Genomic DNA, 6837 nt, shown 5'->3' with positions numbered 1-6837 from the left:
GGGATATGTGGCTCTCTTCTTGCAACAGTTAGTACTCTGCCCAGGGGTGCTGCTATTTTAGGTTGTAATCACAAAATATCCATTATGAATGAAAATACAGAGTTTTCTCCTCTCTCTATAGCTTCTTCTCCTTCTATCCCTGTTTTCTAAACTTTTCCAGGTATCACTTGGTATCAGAGCAGTCAGTCCTCCCCGTTATATCGTTCCCGCCATATCCAAACCTCGCTATGATAGAAACTCGAGCGCAAGAACTTAAGAAAATGGAAGATAGCCTCAAAACCATGGTTAAGGGCATGCTTGTGGAGAATAACAAAAAACAAGAGCAAGTCTTCACTGAACTCATCACCAAGCAGCAGAGCACCATGCTTGATGAACTCAGAGGATTAATTTCCAATATGAATCACTCTGGCTCAAATCATCACGCAAATGAAACAGTCAATCTCAACAACTCAAACCCAGAAAATCCGCCTTACCAGTTAGCAACCCGTTACACCAAAGTTGAGTTTCCCAGGTTCGATGGTGCAGATCTAGAAGGTTGGCTCTTCCGTTGTGAGAGATTCTTCCAGATTGACCTCACCCCACCCAGTTCATAGGTAAAATTAGTTTCTCTTCACTTAAATGGACGAGCCCTTGAATGGCATCAATCCTACCTTAAGAATAGGGGAAAGTTAGAGGATCCTCCCTGGGATGAATATGTAGTTGCAATAAAAGGAAGATTTAGGGAAAGGGTGTATGAAGATCCGATGGCAGATCTTAAACGTTTGACACAAACCGGATCGCTGTTGGAGTATATTGAAGCCTTTGATGTATGCTCACACAAGGTTTCTCTGCCTGAGGAGTATGTTTTAAGCTGTTTTTTTGAGTGGATTGAAGGATGAGTTCCACTACCCATTGCAGATGCTGGGACCAAAATCTTTGCAGCAGGCTTATGCTCTAGCAAGGTTGCAAGATGCATACCTTAATTCTACCAAGCCAGCTAAGGCCATCACTAATACCAAACCTCTTTACCATTCCACTACACTACCCAGCCCAATAGCCTATAAACCCCCACTTCTCCCCACACCTAGTGCTCCCAAGCCCCTCACAAATTACGCCAGTACAACCTCAAACCCAAAATTACTTGCATCACAGCAAATCAAACAATATACACAACCCAAAGCCCGAAGATTAACTGAAGCAGAGTTGGCGGATAAGAGGGTAAAGAACTTGTGTTTTTGGTGCGATGAAAAATTCACACCAGGACATCAATGTAAGAAGAAGTATATGCATATGATAATGGTTCAGGAATGTCCTGAAATGGAGATGGAGGGAGAATTTGAAACAGTTGAAGGTGCTCCAGACATTCCTACTATTTCTCTGTGTGCAATAGGGGGATTACAGGGGCAATCATCACCCCAGACAATAAGATTGGTGGGCAGTTTCAAGAAGAAGTCTCTCCATATTTTAGTGGATTCAGGTAGCACTCATAATTTCATTGACTTATCTGTAGCAAAAGGCCTGGGATGTGTTTTGAAACCTGTTGCTCCTTTGAAAATAATAGTAGCTAATGGTCAAATGATGACTTGTTCTTATTTATGTGAAGAGTTTTCATGGGTTATGCAAGGGCAAGAATTTGTTGCTAGTTTCATGGTAATGCCTCTTGGGGATGTGAGATGGTACTAGGAGTACAATGGTTGATTACTTTGGGAGACATTACTTGGAATTTCAATTCATTAAGCATGACTTTTACTTTAAGGGGGTAATGAATACAAACTGCAGGGGCTGGTTAATACATCAGTTCAGGTCATCTCTGAAAGTAATATGTTGAGGCTGTTTGATCATGGCTACCCAGCTTTCCTAGCCCAAATTCAGCAAGTTTCACCCCTACCAATGGAGAATATAGCCCCTCCCCTTGAACTAATACCCTTGCTTGAAGAGTTTAGCTTCATGTTTAATAAAATCTCATCCCTACCTCCACATAGAACCCATGACCATCGTATTCCATTAGTAGAAGGGTCATCCCCTGTAAACATCAGGCCTTATAGACATTCTCCCTTACAAAAGGATGTGATAGAAAAAATGGTCCAGGAATTGCTAGACAATGGTACCATACATCATAGTGTGAGTCCCTATTCATCTCCTGTAGTGCTGGTAAAGAAGAAAGACAACACATGGAGGATGTGCATAGACTATAGGGAACTCAATAGCAAAACAGTTAAGGACAGGTTCCCTATTTCGGTCATTGAAGAGTTGTTGGATGAATTACATTCAGCTACTGTTTTTTCTAAGATAGACCTCACCACTGGCTATTACCAAATCAGAATGTGCCCAACAAACATCCACAAAACAGCCTTTAGGACACATGAAGGCCATTACGAATTTGTTGTCATACCATTTGGCCTTACAAATGCCCCCATCGACCTTTCAAAGCCTCATGAATGACATTTTCAAACCCTATTTAAGAAAGTATGTCCTGGTTTTCTTTGATGATATATTGGTCTATATTCAAGATATGCTTTCCCATATACAACATCTCAGGACTGTTTTCCAGAAATTGCAGGAGCATCAACTTTTTGCTAAAAAAAGCAAGTGCACTTTTGGCAGCAGTACAGTAGAATATTTGGGGCACATCATCCAGAATGGGGAAGTTTCCACAGATCCGAGGAAGATTTAAGCAGTCTCTCAATGGCCAACACCAGTGAATCTTAAGCAGTTAAGAGGCTTCTTGGGCCTAGCTGGCTACTACATAAGGTTTATAAGGAGATATGGGGTGATCAGCAAACCTCTAACTGACCTCCTTAGGAAGGATGGATTCCATTGGAATGAACAGGCTACCTTGTCTTTTGAAGCATTGAAGGAAGCCTTAACTTCAGCACCTGTTCTAGCTTTACCTTCACCTGATAAGCAATTTGTCATTGAGACAGATGCTTGTGAAGTGGGAATAGGGGCAGTATTAATGCAAGAAGCTCACCCTATAGCATACTTCAGCAAGGCATTAGCAACTAAACATCAGGCCCTGTTAGTATATGAAAAGGAACTGTTGGCTATAGTATATGCAGTAAAAAGGTGGGATCATTATGTGGGCCATGGGAAATTTTTAATCAAAACGGATCACAAGAGTTTGAAATTTCTCCTGGAGCAGAGAATTACTACTTCACATCAACAGAAATACATAGCTAAGCTCTTTGGCTATGATTTTGAGATCAGTTACAAGAAAGGGAAAGAGAATGTGGCAGCAGATGCCTTATCTAGGCTGTCATCGACTGAATTTGCTGCTCTAACAGTATCTACTCCAGTTGGTAGTTTACTACCTGAAATTGAATCTAGTTGGCTTGCTGATCCTCACTTGCAAGTGGTCATCAAAGAATTGCAAGAGGGCACTATTATAGATAGTCCATACACTTGGCAAGGGTCCTTACTAAGAAGGAAGGGAAGGTTGGTCATCGGAAACAATCCAGAATTGAGAATCAAGCTACTCCAGTTGATGCATGATTCTGCTGTAGGTGGTCATTCCGGTATGCAGGCTACCTATAAGAGGATGCAATTACTGTTCTATTGGAAGGGGATGGAAAAAGATGTGAGGAATTTTGTTAGGAATTGTGCTATCTGTCAAGTTTGTAAGTATGAGAATGTTGGTACACCAGGTTTGTTGCAGCCTTTACCAATACCAGAGAGCCTTTTGAAAGATATTAGTATGGACTTTATTGAGGGCTTGCCCAAGTCCAATGGTAAAGAGGTCATCATGGTAGTTGTGGATAGACTAAGTAAGTATGCACATTTCTTGAGCTTAAGTCATCCATACACTGCTGCATCTGTTGCACAATTATTTTTGCAGCATGTATTCAAGCTTCATGGACTACCGGCATCCATTGTTAGTGACAGAGATCCAGTGTTCGTGAGCTCTTTTTGGAATGAATTGTTCAAATTGCAAGGAGTGGCCTTGATGAAGTCTTCAGCTTACCATCCCCAAACTGATGGGCAAACAGAAGTGGTCAACAGATGTCTAGAAACCTATCTCAGATGCATGACAAATGGCAATCCAAAGAAATGGGAGAGTTGGCTTCCCCTAGCAGAGTGGTGGTATAATACCAACTATCACACCTCAACTCAGATGACACCATTTGAAGTTGTCTATGGTATTCCACCCCCTCTGCATATTCCTTACTTCCCTGGTGATTCATCCATCGCTTCTGTCGATCAGTTATTGAAGGACAGAGAATTAGCATTTCAAGTGATGAAATTCCAGCTGCAAAGGGCACAACATAGGATGAAGCAACAAGCCGATGGCCATAGGACTGATAGAGTTTTCCAAGTGGGCGATTTGGTATATGTCAAACTTCAGCCATACATGCAGCAAAGTGTGGTACATCGCTCAAATCAGAAATTGTCACCTCTCTACTATGGGCCTTATCGTGTGGAGGACAAGATAGGACAAACCGCTTACAAGCTTGAATTTCCTGCAGGAACCACTGTTCATCCAGTCTTCCATGTTTCGTAGCTGAAAAAGAAGGTAAGCAGTAACCAGGCAGTTTCTGCACTTTTGCCTACTGAAGAGAACCAGACTCCTGTGCCAGTGGCAATTCTAGATCGTAAGATGGTCAAGAGAGGAAATCAAGCAGCCATTAAGATTCTAGTTCAATGGTCTGATGGGAGCCCAGAAGCAGCAACTTGGGAATTTGCATTTGACCTCCAAAAACGTTTTCCATCAATGAATTTAGAACCTTGAGGTCAAGGTTTTAATTTAAGGGGAGTGGAATGATATGTGTTAAAAAATAAGAAATGTCGTTTTGAGTCTTGTAAGTTGTGTTTGGTTATTTTGTTTGTTAGTAGAGAATTAGTTAAGGAGAAAGAAAGGGTGGGATACGTGGCTCTCTTCCTGCAACAGTTAGTACTCTGCCCAGGGGTGCTGCTATTTTAGGTTGTAATCACAAAATATCCATTATGAATGAAAATACAGAGTTTTCTCCTCTCTCTATAGCTTCTTCTCCTTCTATCCCTATTTTCTAAACTTTTCCAGGTATCACAGCTACAAAATTCAGAATCTGTGACTTGCCTCAGTCGACGGTGAGTAGCAGCGACAGCGGTGACCAGTGTAGGGGGGGAGTTTGGCCATAGGAAAACTCAACCCTATTGGCAAGCTGTGTGGCGTATGGAGCATATCAACGTACGCGGACGGGAGGACCCGAGTTGGTATAAGAAACACTATAGAGGGACATGGACTACCCTGGCGTATGGATCTTCGCCACCCCCTGGGTCAGTAGTCGGTACTGGCTTAAGTGATCCACCCTAGTCTGCTAGAGACTAGGAGAGTCAGGCATACGTCCTTCGGGAAGGAAGGCGGATGTCTCTGTAGGGAGGAACCTTACAGACATTATGGGGGCCGGCGAGTGCCCCATAGTGCGAGCCCATTCTAGGGCGAGGTTGCCCCACAGGGAGACCCTTCCGGGACGGAATACCGACAGAGGCATTGACGGGACCCTTCGGTAGAAGTTGGCTGGCTGAGACTTGGGGAAGTCGAGGCGCCATACGGGGTTTTGGCTCAGCACAGAGTTACCCCCGCGACATTTGGTATCAGAGCCAGAACTAAGCTAAGGCCTTGTGAAGTATGTGGTAGTCTCTTAAACTGAGCAAGACCTTTGCGAGGTGGGTAAGTAAGCTTTAACTAAAAGAGTTCTCCCTGAAGAGAGTGTGCCAGCTTTAACTAAGCGAGTTCTTCGTAGTATAAACCAATAGTGCTTTAACTAAACGAGTTCTTCGTGGTGTGAGCCAACGTTGCTTTAACTAATCGAGTTCATCATGGTGTGAGCGAACATATCTTTAACTAAGCGAGACCTTGGAGATGCGGGCTTGGAATACTAAAGATCCTAAATTTCCCCAAAGAATTGACGGATGGAAATTTATGATGCTTTTCCGAGAGTATTTTATAATGCTTTTCGGATTGATAAAAGCCCATGGTTTACCAGGGCTAGTGTGGCGAAATATTACCCAGTGTGTGGGAATGCGGAAATAACAAAAGGGGAACTAAGATCACTAACGCATGTGAATACTAGAAAGTGAATGCATACTCCCTTACAGTAGTAGGCGATGGGATTGCGCGTGATTCAATCCCTTTAATGGGGGGAGAATGTGTAATGGATATTCGAAATTCGGAGCTCATGTGAAGTAGCATGGGGATGATCTAGCGAATAGATGGTTATCATAGCCAAATTATGGAGGCGTAATTTGTGCGTGAATCATTCTGACTCGGTTAGACATTACTTTTCCTCTTTCATGAGTCGAGAAAACTCAGGTGGGATTTGAAGGATCGGGGGAAGGACATGAATGGATTGTTGAATTCCATTGTGTGTGCCTTCTCAAGAATAAAGGAAAACTCATTATAGAGTTGCCTTCGGATTACATGGACACTGTCCATCATACGGAAATAGACCCTTATGCAAGAAATTGTGGGCAATAATAGATATATTGGCCCAAGTCTATCGTGGCAAAGGATAGACATCGGATGTAATTGGGATTATCGGGTGAGAACAACCCAGTGAAATGGTTCTTTGGCCATAGAAGGCCTTGCGAAGAGGAAATGACGGAAGATTCATTTGACCATAGAAGGTCGCGGAAAAAAAAAATATATTTTTGCGAAATTGTCATCTGACCCATAGATGGTCACGAGATGAAATTGAGCAAAGATTATGGTTGCAAGTCCATACAAAAAAAAGGAAAAGAAAATAAAGAGACATGAAAAAGAGATCACTCGAGTATACAAATCCGGCAGAGGCCGAGACCATGAAGGCTAAATACTAATCCGGCAGGGGCCGAGGCCATGAAGGCTATATACAAATCCGGCAGAGGCCGAGGCCATGAAGG

This window comes from Euphorbia lathyris, chromosome 6 (genome assembly GCF_963576675.1).
Source record: "Euphorbia lathyris chromosome 6, ddEupLath1.1, whole genome shotgun sequence".
NCBI classification, from domain to species: domain Eukaryota; kingdom Viridiplantae; phylum Streptophyta; class Magnoliopsida; order Malpighiales; family Euphorbiaceae; genus Euphorbia; species Euphorbia lathyris.
Note: the sequence above shows the minus strand (reverse complement) of the source record.